At 36.3% G+C, this 17708-nt stretch overlaps 1 long non-coding RNA gene across 14 annotated transcripts in view; it reads right to left on the bottom strand.

The window, feature by feature from the left end:
* Nucleotides 1-17708, bottom strand: part of LOC139363494 (uncharacterized) — a 588541-nt gene that overhangs the window by 417906 nt on the left and 152927 nt on the right. The gene's annotated exons all lie outside the window — the stretch shown is intronic.

The following is a 17708-nucleotide window of genomic DNA, read 5'->3' as shown; positions in this document are numbered from 1 at the left end:
CCTTACTGTGAAGTAAATAATAATGAAGGTATGGGGGCAGTGGAGGGACATGACATCCGGTCTTTTTTTTTTTTTTTTTTTTTTTGAGATGGAGTCTCGCTCTGTTACCCAGACTTGAGTGCAGTGGTGCGATCTCGGCTCACTGCAACCTCTCCGCCTCCTGGGTTCCCCCGCCATTCTCCTGACTCAGCCTCCTGAGTAGCTGGGACTACAGACTCCCGCTACCATTCCCAGCTAAGTTTTTTGTATTTTTAGTAGAGACAGGGTTTCACCATGTTAGTCAGGATGGTCTCCATCTCCTGACCTCGTGATCTGCCCGCCTCAGCTTTCCAAAGACATCTGGACCTTTTGAAAATAAATTAACCTCGCAAACTTCCAAGTAATAAACAAAGTCATTAGGTAAGTTTTCATTTGTCCCTGGATCCACAAAAGGTCCAGAATATGTTAGACAGTTGAAACTTTAAGCGAGGATAAGAAGCTAGAAACAATTTAAGAAACAGACAGCGGCTAAGATTTTCCTTGTTAGGAATCATCTAATTTGATGCAGAAAAGAATTTGTTTAATAGTTTTCTGATGGAGAGTCAAACACTTTACTAGAGAATGCTGAGTGTCACATAGGGTAATATGTGTTCAATGCTAATGCATTAATATTTTCAGAAGTTGCACATTGCTTACCATATAAGTAAACAAAAAAGTTTCTTAAATGAATGTGACAATTTGATATTTATAGACATAAGCTCTTACATCATTAGGGAATATTACAAATAGGGCAAGAATACATACATGTACATAAGCTATACACTGTGTGTGGAACATTAGGATGATTTTTGCCTTAAATTGTCAGTATTTGATCTTGTTCAACAGGACATGGCTGATCTGTTCTTCTATTTTTCTTCTTTTTGACCCTCTTTCTCTTTTGATTTGTTTGGGTATTTTTGTTTGACCTTTCTTCTCCTTTCCCTATCCTTTTCTTTGCTGTGTACAGCCTTCTCCTAAGTTCCAGAGAGAGATACTACAAAAACCATCTGGACTGTTCTTACCTAGACATTATGGAAATCGGGCAGCGGGAATCTGAAAGATAGAACATTGACCCAAGAGAGATAAAATCTGAAGTTTTTATTTCTCATTCTGTAATTTTAATCTCTTTGGATTCTTTTTTATAGTTTCCATGTCTCTGCTGAAATTATTACTGAATTATCTGCTGAAATTATACAGGTTATTTACCTTTTTCACATGAGTGTTTCATCATAGTCAATTTAAAGTTCATATGTGGTAATCCCAAAATTCACACCTTTTCTTATTCAGCTACCATTGATTATTTCCTTTCTTAACTCTTGGTGACTTCTTATTGTTTTCTTTTGTGTATGTTTTTGTTCTTAATTGTTTGCTGAACATTTTTATGAAAATACAATAGAAACTGAAGTAATTGATACCTATCTCCAGAAAAAACATGGCCCTTCTGTCAGTTTGCTAGAGTAGGGGCTGGGTCAATACACTTGGTAGTTGAGGTCTGGGATTTGTTAGAATGCCAATTTAACTTAGTTCAACATTGTAGTCAAATGTCTTGAGGGTAGGCTTGACCTAGGATTTAACCCTCATTGAGGTTATCAAGAGCTGCCTGTGGTCCACAGAAGAGCTGCTTCCTTTTCAAACTGTGGGTGATCCCTTTCTACATCGCCACTTGCTGCCACCATTTTGGATATCTGGAACGCTTTCTTTTCTCTCTAGTACTGCGTGCTGTGTTGAGGGTGATCTCTTTCAGCTCTTCCGAGCCACCCTCAGCCTTTGACCTCAGCTGTGGTTGCCCTACCATCTGTGAGGCTGGTATTGCCAGGAAAGGGGTATTTCTTATCAACCTCCTTAGCTGAAAGCACAAAGTACCTCAAAAGCTTTCTCTCAGCTCTCTTTCCCTGCTTCTGTATTTGGTGTGCTGATATTAGCACTCATTAAATATTTGAGACTGCCCAGGATTCATCTGGGTTCAAATCTGCCATGTCAGTCCACATATGACCACTAAAAGTCTAAGTGTTACACTCCTTTCTCCTGAATCCTGTCCATGGAAACTTTATTCCCACTCCCATCCATTTTAGGCAGCAATGAGAGAGGTCTAGAATTTTTTCCCCTCTTGTAAAGGCTTTGCCACTTTCTAGAGTTTAGTTCTTTTATGTTTGTGTGAGTCCTATTCTTTCTGGTAAGTTTTACAACTATGTTTATGTAACCTATCTGGTTTGTTTCAATTGTAAAGATGAAAGCAACAGCCTTTTGAGATATCAACATCTGAAACAGAAGAATGTATAATGATCTGTATACATTCTTTATAGCAACCTCCAGTACCTAATATGCAATGTTATAAAATAGGCACTCAATAAATGTTTGCTGAATAAATATGGACAAGAAAGCAAATTTATTCTCTTTTACACCAGAGTGCAGTAGAACTAGAAGCAAGGGATGAAATTATAGAGAAGTAAATTTGGATGAATATAAAAATGTATTGCATAAGAAATATGGCTATCAAAAAGTTGACAAGCCTTACTTCAGATGTAATAAATCAAAAATTATTGAAAGAACTTAGATAAAGATTTTAGGGAATAAATAGAGGTCTATGAACCACATGAATGCTTCTTGTTAGATGATTAAATCTTTGTAACTCAGTGATTTTATATTATTGCAGTCAAAGCAAGATTTGTATTTGTAAACCATGTAAAATGGGCCAAATATTTTCACACGCTACTCATACACACAAAGAAAACATAGCTTCTAAGTGTCTACAATGTCATTTTCTTTACCAGCTTCCACGCCGTAGGGCCACTGGGACAAAAACAAATAATAAATTTTGTGAACTTGCCCAATGCATAGTATCTTAATTTATGGGGAATTGATGAGTCTTTTGAATGATTTTGTCTCTCTTGTGTCTCAATCTTTCAGATTCCCCCTGCCTGATCTTCTCCATGATGTCTAGGTGAGAACAGTCAGGATGGTCCTCTTAGTATCTCTCTCTGGTTCCTTGTCTGATGAGGTTCCTGGATCTTACCTGGAGATCCAAGTCCTATGTAGCATTTGGGGTATTTTTTGGCAGGAACTAGACACCACTATTCTACCACCAGCCTTAGGTAATGAAGTGCCGCATACTATTACCTCTTTGTCTGTATTCACAACCTTCTTCTGGTCTATCAGCCTTTTCCACCTTCCTCTAGACCCTGTGCAGACCCTAGGAAGCCAAAGAACCCAGAGACTCATCCTCAAGCTAGTCTATTCCACCCATCCTTTATTTATTTGTTTGTTTGTTTTTGAACTGGCTTCTGGCAGGGCTTGACATATAGCCTTTGCAATGTATGTCATTACTGATCCCTCCCCCAGTTTGAAAGTGAGGACCGCATGTCCTATCCATCAGCCCTCAAACTCCATGTCCAGCTTTCTCCTTTCTCCATGTCCCAGCTTTCTCCTTGGGAGGAGGAATGGCCCCCTGATATGTGGGAAATTACTTTGAGGCAATGGTTGCCTCTAAGTATACAACCAGACAAATTATACCCAAGTCATGGGAGCAGAAAGTCTCATAGCCTCAAAGTGAAATGAGCCAATCACATGGGTTACTTAATTTAAAACACAAAATGAGGAGCATAGGAAAAGAAATAGAGTAACTCACACTCACTGAATTCTAGGTTATCTGCAATATTCATAAATTCTATTTCTTTCTCTGTGGCATAAGCTTTCCACAATAATGGTGCAATTATGAGGACTGGAGTTTAGGTTTTACATGGGAGTCCAGCAGACGGAATGTGCCTGGGACCAACACAAATACTCACATACTCATTGCATCAGAGAGACCCAGGGGTAGGTATAGCTGACCGTATCTCAGAACTATAGTTTATCCGTGACTGTTGAGTGGCCACAGGTTTTTATTTGAGTGTCTCATGAAAAGAACATTTACATTAAGAATCTCTACCACCAATGGGTTTCTGACATAAGACTTCATGCATATTAAATGATCCATAAGCCTCGTATATTTGGTGCATCATGAATATTTAGTTTTCACTTTGTACTTCCATCCCTTTCTATCTTTGTTAGCACACCTATATTACAATTATTTTATATTTGTTTCACATAGCAAGGATACATGATTAAGAAAAAATGTAAATGTCTATTCAGTATTTTTAAAACATTACCTCAATCATACAGGTAATGATTAATATTCTATCATTTTATGTTTTCAGAAACAAAGAAATGATTTATTCAATTGATAATTATGAGTCTGCTCTGTGTCATACGCTATAGCGGATATGTGAAATGCAACCATGAACTAGACTGTTTCTTAACTCTTGTTTTATGACCTTTAAGTAGTATTGGTACTAACAGAGATATTCCACAGTTACAGATGACGCACTGAATTGAACTGATACCTTAAACTTTGCTAAATATTACAATATACTTTTAAACAGAAATCAGACATAGTTTTGGTTCTCAAGGCGCTTACAAAATAGCTAATGTATAAAAAAGGCAGATTCTTTTATTCATCCATTCTGAAAAATATAATCAGGAATTGCATTTATAATTTGTAAGAAAGCACTCATTTGAATTCTGAATGAATTCTTGGGTTACACTGTATTGGAGAAGTGTGGATCTGGGATATCCATGTCAAGAAGAAAATTCTTAGATATTTTTAAACAGGCAAAATATTATCATGATAACCATAATATTAAAGCATTCACCTTCCAACAAACAAGTTCTTCCTCTTTAACTGTATGTGCAAATTTTGGAGATAAAGTGGTGCCTAAGAAGTCAATTAATTTATCTGCAAACAAAAAAAAGAGAGGAAGAAAGAGAGGGAAAGGTAGGGAAGAAAGGAAGGAAGTAGGGAAGGTCGTCAGGAAGGAGGAAAAATGGAAGGAAGGAAAGCAAGGAAGGGAGAGAGAGAAAGAGAAATACATGTCTGAGATAACACATAGCTGGGGAGAATGCATAAATTACTAGAAATGGCCATATTCCAAGACAGGAAACATCTGATTAACTTACCAGATGCACTGCTTTGATTACGTGCTTTATGTGCTAATCTGGATAAATTCTTTCTCTCTCTTTTACCTACACCTACTTGACTGAGACTGGATAAATACTTGATCAATATTTATAGACTACAGTGTTGACCCCCTCCTTCTGATTTTGCTTGCTATCTTTTTGCACTAGCATATTTCCTAGCAAGTCACATTTTTCCATTTAAAGATTATTTCCATGAAGTGCAATGGTTGTAACTCTCCTAATGATAAATATTGTGGTGCCTCGATCTTTTCAAATAAACAGTTTCAAATTGCAACACACCTCTTAACTTCTACATGTGTATTAACTTCCATAGCCATCATCAATACATCATTATTGGATGAAAACAGACCAGTTAGATGTTGTCTCTTTTCTTCTCATCAGTTTTTGGGTGCTCTTGGATTTGTCAGCTCTCCTGAACTATTTCTGTTTTTTCCAGATTCCCTGGAATGCCAGCTGCTTACAGAAGTCTGTTGTGTTTAAGGAGAGCATAATCAAGATTTTATTGCATGTTGGTGTGGACTTTCTGTCTGCTGCTCCATTTATAAAGCCATTACGCTAGTACATTCTGTGTTTTAACCAAACATTGCCAATACTTACACAGATGTTCTATAGTTACATAGATGACCCACTACATTTAACTGATAGTTTAAGCTTCGCTAAGTATTACAATCTGCTCTTAAATGGGCAAAAGAGATAACTGAGTAACTAATAGACAGCTCTTTGGTTTGTATGATAGTAGCCCATGTTGAGAGTAGGCAAACTAACCAGCCCTTCATAGTTTATACTCAGAAGCATATGATTTCACTTCCAGTATAACTGTATGCTTTTCCTAATAATTTTTGGCTCATCTGGCTCATAATTCAATCGATATAATTTAGATAGTTGCCCCCTCCAAATCTCATGAATTGAAATCCCCAAAGTTGAAGGTGGGTGCCTGGTGGGAGGTTTTGGATCATGGGGGCAGATCCCTCAGGAATGGCTTGGGCTATCCCCTTGGTAGTAATGAGAGGTGAAGCTGGCTGGGCTTCTGGTTCAAGTGGGGACTTGGGGAACTTTTCTGTCTAGCTAAAGGATTGTAAATGCACTCTGTGTCTAGCTAAAGGTTTCTAGCTAAAGGTTTGTAAATGTACCAATCAGCACTCTGTAAAAACAGACCAATCAGCTCTCTGTAAAATGAACCAATCAGCAGGATGTGGGTGGGGCCAAATAAAGGAATAAAAGCTGGTCACCCGAGCAAGCAGCTGCAACCCACTAGCGTTCCCTTCCACGCTGTGGAAACTTTGTTCTTTTGCTCTTCACAATAAATCTTGCTGCTGCTCACTCTTTGGGTCTGTACTTCCTTTATGAGCTGTAACACTCACCACGGAGGTCTGCAGCTTCACTCCTGAAGGCAGCAAGACCACGAACCCACCGGGAGGAATTAACAATTCCGGATGCACCACCTTTAAAAGCTGTAACACGCACTGCGAAGATCTGCGGCTTCACTCCTGAAGTCAGTGAGACCACGAACCCACCAGAAGGAAGAAACTGCAGACACATCTAAACATCTGAAGGAACAAACTCCAGACACACCATCTTTAAGAACTGCAACACTCACCACAAGGGTCCGTGGCTTCATTCTTGAAGTCAGCGAGAGCAAGAACCCACTGGAAGGAACCAATTCCAGACACAGTGAGTGATCTCTCACTCTGAGTTCATGTAAGATCCTGATCATTTAAAAGTGTTTGACACCTCCTGCGCCTCTCTTTCTCCCTTGCTCCTGCTTGTGCCTTGTGATGTGCCTGCTCCCTTTTTACCTTCCACCATGAATAAAAGCTCCCTGAGGCCTCCTCAGAAGTGATCTCTCACTCTGAGTTCATGTAAGATCCTGATCATTTGAAAGTGTTTGACACCTCCTGCGCCTCTCTTTCTCCCTTGCTCCTGCTTGTGCCTTGTGATGTGCCTGCTCCCTTTTTACCTTCCACCATGAATAAAAGCTCCCTGAGGCCTCCTCAGAAGCCAAGAAAATGCCTGTGCCATGATTCCTGCAGCCTGCAGAATCGTGAACCAATTTAACCTGTTTTCCTTATAAATTACCCAGGCTCAGGTATTTCTTTCTAGCAATGCAAGAGTGGTCTAAAACAACGAAAGAGTTTAGAACAGTAAGTAACATAAAAGCCACTAAAAAATTTAGTGGTTGACCAGTTAGATGTGTTCATTTTTTAGAAAGTTCTGCCTTCACTGAGATAATACATGGAAAGAATGCAGTATTCAATATTTATGCTCACTTCTGATAATTATTGTGTAGTCATATATAGTTCTATAGTAATCCCAAAGTGAGACGCTAAGCAATGAGACACAGTGTCTTCACATATGTAAATCCTGGTTTAAGCTGGGGTACTAGAATTGCTTATATATATCACATGTAGGCAGAGGAAGCTCCTGGATATTATAAAATGTAAATCCTCTCTTAAGAAAACAACTGACATGAAGCTTTTGTATCTGTGGATCATGCTGTCAAGATTTTAGTGTTCTAATAACCCAATTCTAATAAGTTCTTATGATTTATTCAATAAGGACTAATTTTTTTAATATAATCACTACCTTCATGGCTAATACAGTAGAATAAGTATCCCAGTTAATTATACAATTCTACATAGAGATATTATTTAGCTCTCATCTTTGAATAACCAAAAAGAATTTCTTTTTAAATCACAATTCCTTCTTAAAGAGATCACTTGTTATAAAAATTATTTTTATTTTGTAGGCTGAAAAATCTCTCTTTAAAATTTGCCAGAAAAATATGTATAGTCTCTCTTCAAGTAGGTAAGAGTCATTTTAATTATCAAGAATAGTCACAGTTTTTTGTTTTGTTTTGTTTTTTAAAAGAATAGTCATACAGATAAAGTAACAGCTATGGATTCCATTTTGTCCACGGAATTATGTCATGGATGCAGATTAGGAATTTAATGTTGAATTATTCTGTATTAGTATCACTCCACTTTATTTCCCTGAGAATATCTATATATAATCTTATTTTTCTTTTAAGACGGTGCACTTTTATGATTGTTCAAAGCAGTTAAGTGCCCTGCTGTGCTTATTTCTTAGCTAATTTTGAACATATCTACTAAAATAAATAAAAATATGTATTTTTGCATTGATTTATCTGACAGGAATGAGATCATGACACATAAATATTGTTAGGGTGAGATGCATGTTTGGGCCATGGGCCAATAAGTTATTTAGCCTATAATTTATATAACTTGGAGTGTTGGTGCCACATGAAAAAGTAAAGTAATTGTGAAACTTTTGTGATTGGGATTTATGTGGTTTTGTTGTTGTTGTTACTGTTGTCGTTATTCTACCTTCTCTTTTTCCCAGGACCATACGCCTAACATGCTATCTGGACTAATTTTTATTTCTTCATTTAGTCAATCAACATCTAATGTGCTCCACTATATTAAAGCACTATAGGAAGCATCAGAAACCTCGATTAGTAAATTCTGTAGAAATGTTTGGAAATTAATAGATGATTGAAAAATAACTTCAGTAAGTTAAACCATTAAATTGTTTTTGTTTGTAATCGGTGGGAGAGAAGCTCTTTGGAGTTATGCTTAAGGATTTCTGCTCTCTGCTATGTAAGAGATGAAGAATGGATCAGCCATGGAATCTTCTCTGGCTCTGTGCTGCTTTAATTCATCAATATGTGTACTGTTAGGAGTGTTTTAATTTTTAAAAAATTATTTGATATATAAAACATACAGAAGAATATGTAAGTATATGAGCTATGATGCATTAAACAGTGCCTATAACAACTGTAAATCTACCTACAAACCTGCCACCAGATTTGTAATTAGAACATTATTTGTACATATGTTGTTTTATATTCCATAGTTTATGTAACTAATTCCTTGTTGACACACAGGTAAGGTAGTTTCTGACCTTTGCCACTTTACACCAAATAATAATATTCATTTATTTTTAAATTCCTATTACTTTTTTTGACTAAACAGTTTAATTTTATGGTATGTAAATTATATCTTTATAAAGTTGTTAAGAAATAAAACATGAGAAACAAGGTTAAATCAAGTTTAGTAATACAAGAGTTCAACTTTTCCATAGCTTATTTAAATTTCCATATGCAAGATCTATGGATGACTGACAGAATATGTTTGAAATCTCCAACTATTGTGGTGGGGTTCTAAATTGATCTGTATAATTCTATGAAATTTTTATTTATGAATTTGAAAGCCATTTTTAGGTGTATATATGTGTGTATATATATATATATTTGGACCTATGGAGTATTTTGTCATTAGTTGGTGACTCTATCCTAAGAAAAATTTTGTTTAAAAGTCTATATTTTCTGATATAAATCAGGTTCTCCTGACTTTTCTTTTGACTAGGATTTATTTACATATTTATATGTGTATATTTGTATATATATTATATATTTCATATTAACAATCATACTTTTATGTTTTAAATGTATCTCTTATAAATAACATAGAGCAGAATTCATTAATCTAATCTCAATCTTGAAATAATTATATATGATTATTCAAAAATTTAACTAGTCTTAATTAACTGTTTTTATGTCTTTCTTCTGGTCTGCTTTCCTTGTTTTTCTCTCTCTCCTGCATTTTTTAAATTGACTTTATGGTTATTTACCTCTTTCCAGGTTTGATTCCTTTTCCTCCCTGTACTCCACTAATACATCAGATAAGCATTCTATTTTTTAGTCTTTTCTATTTGTTCTTGAAAACTTGCTCTATTTCCTAAGCTATACGTACTAACTAGCACCTACAATTAATCTAATCTCAAACACCTCACCCCATCACTCCCACCATAAATAAATATAAAAATTTTCTAACATTTACGCTCATCACCTCTCAATTTACAAGCCATTTTCATCTAGGTTAATGTTCTCATTTTGGTGGGAGTCCAACCTAACCATTTTACAGTTACTTTTTGTTTAGTTTAACACACATTTCTAATTTATTTGCTGATTATTTCTTCTTTTATTCCTTTTACCTTGGCCAGTGTTTCATTTTTGTTAATGCACTTTATTTAAAAGCAATTTTTGTAAAAACACTTTGGTCATTATATAAACTCTCCGTTTTGGATTTACCTTAGAATGTCTTTATTTGTTGTTATCTTGCTTTAAAGACAGTACACAATGTATTCCTGTTTGTCCACACAGAGTCTATATTAAATTCACTCATCTGTTTAGTATTAGTGAAGTCGCTCTGGGATTTTGTTTTCACTGTCCTTTCTGCTAGCTGCTTATAAATTCTCCATATTAAACTTGTATGCATTTTGAATATTGTAAGATTTCAGAAAACTGTATCTTTACTGTAGCGTATGTTCCCTTGCTACAGAATATATGTTTCATAAAATAGGGAGGTAATTTTGGAAGTCAATTCTTATTTTTAAATAAAACAAGTGTTTAATTCCATGACAATCTAATAGGAATGTATAGATGTTGTATGTAACTTATTCTCTTATAATATTTACTATTTTGTCATCTTATTCAAAGAATATTAACTGACCAAATGACGTATAGCATGAGAGGTATAGCTCTTGGTCTATATAGGCACTAAAATTTTGAGAGTTCACCATAAAACAATTAAGAATCATTTTGAGACTAGAATGAATAATCTGTTATAACTATTAATAATAGAAACAGGTGTCTGCTAAGAATTGATCAGCATGAAGATTCTTTCCTTCCTGAGTCCAGAACCACTTGAAATTTTTTTTCACAGAATTTTTTTTATTCTTAGGTTTAAGTGAGACTAACATTTTTACTATAGATTTATGATCAAGAGAATTTTTGTACCCTCCTTACCAAGCCCAAATCTTCAGTCAAACCAAACCAAGAAAACTTTGGGCCAGACGTGGTGGCTCATGCCTGTAATCCCAGCACTTTGGGAGACTGAGGCGGGTGGATCACGAGGTCAGGAGATCGAGACCATCCTGACTAACATGGTGAAACCCCGTTTCTACTAGAAATACAAAAAAAAAAAAAAAAAAAAAAATTAACCGGGCATGGTGGCGGGCGCCTGTAGTTCCAGCTACTCAGGAGGCTAAGGCAGGAGAATGGTGTGAACCTGGGAGGCAGAGCTTGCAGTGAGTCGAGATCGGGCCACTGCACTCCAGCCTGGGTGACAGAGCGAGACTCCATCTCAAAAACAAAACAACAACAACAACAAAAAACTCTGAACCAAATGAAGAGTTCTGTCTTTTAATTTTATTTCTGTAATGAAAAGAGAGCCCCCATCATCCTATCTCTCATAATAAAAGGTGCAAAGCTGGAAGAGATGTTAAAAATCATCTAGTCTAAATCCCTCATTCTTCTGGGAGGACAATCAGCCCACATGGTGATATGAATGAGGGACAGGAGGTGAAGTCCAACTAACTTGTTGTTGGGCCAAGAACAGAGCCCATTCCTGTTATGACACAAGCCTGCTTCTATTCTCCCAGGAGCCATGGAGCAACCAGTAGTCTTGACTTATTAGTGGATGAAAAATAGCTAACATTTACCATGTTCTTGAATTCTCAGAATACTCAGATGAGATACATACTATTATTATTCTGATTCTGCAGATAGGCAAATTGAGGCACAGAAGGGTTAACTCACACAATGCTACAACAGTTTGTGAGTGGCATGACAACAAACCCATTAGTCAGATCAGGAAACTGAGCTCTCCATTAAGCCCTAATACTGCCACTGTGTGCAGTATTTGATACAACCGGAGGTACTTTTGAAGACAAAGTTTTGGTTTGTAAATTAAATGAGTACTGATTTTGTCATAAAGTTTTCTCCTTCCAGTTATTAACGAATAAGCATGACAGAAATAAAAGCAAGCTTTAGACCTCCCTCTGTTTTGGAAAGGTTCTAAAGAAGAATTAAGTAGAGGAAAGTTGAGATTTCATCCAGTTGGCTGGATTGAGAAAAACCTAACTGCTTGACAATATAGCCCATGGATGAGAGTCAGCTGGAAATGCACAAATGTGGGCCAAAAAATAATGATAGAAAAGAATAAGAAAAAAAGGAAAATTCTCCACACAAAAGCCCTGGGGTTGGGGGTCGAGAGACAAATGCCCTCTCTGTGGATATCTTTGACTTTGAGACATGACTCTACTCCCTGGAATAGAATCTAATCCCATAAGGAAAGTTTATTCATATTTGCTTTCAATTCACTAAAAACAGGTGCCACAAGTTTCAGTGAGTTTTAAAAATTACATTTAAAAATTGCATTCTTACCGAAGAACATGTTAAGATATATTGGTGAATCTGAGAGATAATTATTAGTAGTAGTAGTATTTTTTTTTGAGACAGTCTCTGTCTGTCACTCAGGCTGGAGTATAGTGGCGTGATCCTAGCTCACTGCAACCTCCAGCTCCTGGGTTCAGGCGATTCTTCTGCCTCAGCCTCCCAGGTGACTGGGATTACAGGCACATGCCACCATGCCTAATTTTTGTAGTTTTAGTAGAGACGGGATTTTGCCATGTTGCCCAGGCTGGTCTCCAACTCCTGGCCTCAAGTGATACACCCACCTCAGCCTCTCAAAGTGCTGGGATTACAGGCATGAGCCACCACACCCGGGCCAAGAGATGAATCTTAAATCAATTTTCACTACATTTGCAATAGGCATACTGCAAATTCACTACATTTCAACAAAGTGCTTAAGAGAAATTACTAAATTTTGCGTAAAACAAGAAAATTCTACCATTATTTCCGCCCAGACTACTCCTGTCGGCAAATTAGGGTATAGTAAAATCAAGGTGTTTGACTTGAGCAGGGGTCTCAAACTTGGGGCCCAAATCAAATCCACCCAAAAGATGCTTATTAGGTCAGCAAGAGTTTCTGTTGTTGTTGCTGGTGGTGTTCTGTTTCAGTTCAGTTTGATTTGTCCTTAGGCAGACTGGATGTTTCAGTTGACTATAGGTACTACCACTGTCAAGCGCTTTGTATTTTCTGCCACTCGGGCCCCTAATGATACCTGGATTTCCTACCCTCTGGCTAGCTGTGGGATCTGGTCAAAAGAATGATGATAAGGGCACTGTAACTCTATAAAATGTATAGAAGAAACCCACCCAATTAAATTTAACCACCACAATGAAGGAGGTAGATGAAATCATTGGCTCCAATTATTCATCCCTCCCAGTAAACATGTCCTCCTCCAGGAAATGCTGACCTCCCACTGTGAGTGGAGTGTACTTCTCTGCCTCCTGTGTTTGGTTTGGGCACATAATTTGCTGTCATTAATAGCATGAGGCAGTCCTGATGGACTGCGGATTCTAAGCCTAAGCCTCAAGCAGCTTTGCAAGATTTTCTTGCTCTCGTGTACCTAAGATATCACTATGAATCACTATGATAAAATGATAATGTTAGTGAGCTGATCATTAGTGTCAGGAGGAGGTAGTATACAAATTGTACATGTGTACATGTAGATTTTTTTTAAAAGTTCACATGTTCAAATTCACTAGAAAACATTGCAAACAAAATTTCCAAAAGGAAATACTTGGCATATAATATTCGAAATTTAAAAATACTGTATGCCCAGTGTAGTTAGGTTTTGGAGGGAAAGGTAAAGGTACAGTGCTAATATACATTTTTGTAGGAGTCTAGATTGCCTTCACTTTTCTGGGAAACAATTTGAATACAGTATCAAAAGCCTTAAAATATTCATAAGAGCCAGGCACAATGGCTTATGCCTGTAATCCCAGCACTTTGGGAGGCCAAGGCGGGTGGATCACAAGTTCAGGAGTTCAAAACCAGCCTGGCCAAGATGGTGAAACCCCGTCTCTACTAAAATTACAAAAATCAGCTGGGCGCAGTGGTGCACACCTGTAATCCCAGCTACTTGGGAGGCTGAGACAGCAAATTGCTTGAACCCAGGAGGCAGAGTTTGCAATGAGCCGAGATCGCGCCACTGCACTCCAGCCTAGGTGACAGAGTGAGACTCCATCTCAAAAAAAAAAAAAAAAAACATATATATATATATATATACACACACACACACACACACACACATAAGATTTTTTGCCCAACAATTCTACATGGAGAAATATTTTCCAAAAATATGACTGCACAGAACCCACAGCACACAAAGCTTTATTATAGCTTTGTTTATAATAGCAAAACATTAAAAACAGCAATAGAAAATTGATTTTTAAGCGATGAGCTAAAAACATAATTGAATTTTATAAAATTATTAGGAATACTTTTTATAGAGGTACATGTACTGACTTAAAAAGAAGTAGTTAGAAATAAGTAGTTAAACACAAGAAAAGGAAAGTTACAAAATAACACCTGGAGTATGATCTTACTTTTGGGCAAAAGTGTTAAAATACATTATAAAAGTTAGAAATCTATACTGCAAAACGTAAAACAGGTGATATACATTTTATTTATGCTTACCTGTAGTTTCTAATTTGTATGTGTTGCTTATATAATTAAAAATTCAATAATAAAAGCATTAAACAGATAATTCAATATTTTAGCATACTCATGGTACAGAATAGCCTCCTTTATAGCTATAAGTTGAATCATGGATTTTGTTTCTAAACTTTTCCCCTATCTCCAGACTGTCTCCTTGTGACTACGCACTCCTGATCCTACTGCTGCTTTATATTTGACCTCAATAGTCATGAGTTCCTTGGCTCTTGGTTTCCCTGACAGTGTCACTGCCAAAACATAAGAAGATAGAAAAGGTAATGTGAATTTTATAAATTTAACATTATAATCACAATAAAAGTTTCACTTCTCATTTTTGTCTAAATGCTCATATACAAACTTTTCTAATTTATTCATATTATTCTTGCCATAATTTCAAAGAGATTATGAGAAGCCTTGGAATGATCATGAATGTAACAATCCAGTAAGTCCTCAATGTCATAGACAGGTTATTGAAAACTGCAACTTTAAATGACACAACATAAAACAGAGTGAATTTTACTATAGGCTAATTGATATAAATAAGAGTTAGGTTCCTATGGCAGATTTCTGGTCATTTTTAAAGACCCAGAACACTTTTAATATTAAACATTGAGGTATGAGCTATACATACATTTAATGAAGATGAATAAAAACAAGTAAGATAATGATTTGCCTAGTTTGTAATTAGTGGTGAATCAGTTAGTTACTGCAGTCATAGTCCTGTGGATTAAGTCACGGAATTAATGTTTGCAAAGTAAAAGCTGTAAGGTGTACCACCTACCACTAGGCAGTTAAAAAACAATCACAAATATTGTAGGATTGCTGAGTGCTAATGTACTACATCATTTTGCCTTTGTACGATTATTATATACTTCATGAATTTTTATTTCACAAATGATTTGTCTTCATTCACTCATTCATTCATTTTCCAAGGGCTTATTACAATTTAAGGTTGCGGGTGACAGGAGCCTTTCCCCACAGCTCAGGAGCGGGGCAGGAACCAGCACTGGCCAGGCTGTCATCCCATGGCAGGGCACACTCATACACCCCTGCACTCACTCACACTGGGACCCTCTAGACATGCCAGTTCCCCTAACATGCATAACTTTGGGATGTGGGAGGAAACCGCAGGAACCAGAGAAACCTACTTAGACATGCAAACTCCACACTGATGGACAATGGCCCAGGCCGGAAATAAATACTTTTCTCATCAACGATATAAGGAAACTACATTGGACAAAAAGACGTTATTTGAGGATCTGCAGTAAACAATTGACAGTTGTAATCACTATGATACAGCTCATACTTCTTATTGCCTATTGTTATCATTAAGAGATGAAAGTAGTCAATCTGACTTTGCTAATGATCTTGAACATAAAGAAGTTAATTTCACAATTATATTTGAAAACAATCACAAATCTGATGGGATCACTGAGTATAGCTTTTGTAGCACATCATTTAGATGCATCTGGTCAGAAGTTTTTTAGCCTTATCCACCCCACCATTGCAAAGAATGTTAAGTTAGAGCACAAGAGCAAATCAAACCTGAGTTCAGTAATTTTCTCACTGTTCTTCCCTGCTGGGAAGTGCAATCAATGTCCAATCTGCTGCCATAACTACATCTGTAGCCAATTCGGCTCAGTGCCTTGATAAATATAGAATTTTACTTTATTTTGATTAGGTTTTTTTGTAATTATCTTTTGGTTAGAACTCCATCAGTTTCTCATCTTTTCTTTAAAAGTGTTCATATTTTCTTACATTGCCCAGCCAACAAATGGATTTCTTTTAACAGAAACTCTGAGTCATTGAGCTTAGAAACAGTTTCCCTTCTGCTAGTTTAAGGAATCAAAGTACAAATTGAATGTGGGGTTTATTTGATGACTTTAGCTTGGTTTTATTTTTTGATTAGTTCTCAGTTAAATACACTTCAAATATAGAAAATAACTCCAAAGAACCTAGAAAATGATTTCTGAGTCTCCTTAGAAATATCATTATTTCCCTTTTTTAGCCACCAAAACAAATATAAATAAAAGTCTATGATACATAGGAATAAGTACATTTAGGGGACTCAGATAGATTTTCTATACTAATTAATAATGTAGATGTAGGCATTTACCTAAGAAGTATTACTGAAAACTTCAATGTTTATTTATAGGAATATAAGTTTAAGAGAACAGCATGCAAGCATTTAGTATATTTTTAAGAATTGTTGGGAAGTATAAATCAGATCATCAGATCATTTAAGAAGGTATTAGATATAACTAGACTTCAATGGATTCAATGTATTTTTCCAGTCCAGAAAGGGACTTTTTTCTTTCAAACTAGAATTGTTATTGTGCATCAGATGATTTTATTTTGCCAATAAAATGCCATTATTTTACTCATTCTAGTCATATGACCATCACCACTTAACTAGCTAGGTGACTTTTGAGTTATTGACATCTACAATTCTATGCTTCCAACATGAAAGAGGTTAAATATAACTTCATTTATTCGTTCATCCAGATATTTATTTATTCTTCCCTTCATTCAACAGCTATGTGAGAACCTAGTTCATGACAGGTCCTGAAAATATAAAAAGGAACAAGACAGACAACCAATTGTTGCCTTCCTGCCTTGTCTGCCTTCAGAAAACTTAACTACTGGTAGGGAAATACAATCCTGAGAACAACTGTAAAACAGTGAAATGGTAGGAGTGAAACATAGTGCCATGGGAGCACCGAGGAGGGGCAACTGACCCAAACCGTCCATGGAAGTCTTCCCAGAGAGGCTTTATTTATGACTTGAAGTATTAGTTATGAGACATAAATAGGAACTCTTATGAACACTTCTGATAGCTCTTCTGAAATTATTATCTCTGTATGGACCAGGACAAGCTAAGTGAACAGGATCATACAGTAAAAGAGATGTGAACTATGTTTGCAGAAGTGGCTAAAATTAATCTGAAGTACTGCTAAGGGGAAAGGTAATGTCATTAACACACATCAATTCCTTCTACCTTTTCTCTCCTTCAGTCTATACCTTTAGACTATATTTGACCCTAGGGGTTTATGTCTGAACCTAAAAATACATTCTTTGAGATTAGTAGAAGACCAAAATTGACAGTTTTCTAGGAGGTAAACTGATAATATTCAACATGTTTATACATATGATCCCATACATCCCTTCTAAGAGTTAATCCTTAACAGGTACTCATACATATAAACAGTAATTTCCACTCAATAATACTTATTGTAATAGCAAGTTTAGGTAG

Source organism: Macaca nemestrina, chromosome 5 (genome assembly GCF_043159975.1).
Source record: "Macaca nemestrina isolate mMacNem1 chromosome 5, mMacNem.hap1, whole genome shotgun sequence".
NCBI lineage: Eukaryota > Metazoa > Chordata > Mammalia > Primates > Cercopithecidae > Macaca > Macaca nemestrina.
The sequence above is the reverse complement of the archived record's forward strand: the minus strand, read 5'-3'. Positions and strand labels throughout refer to the sequence as shown.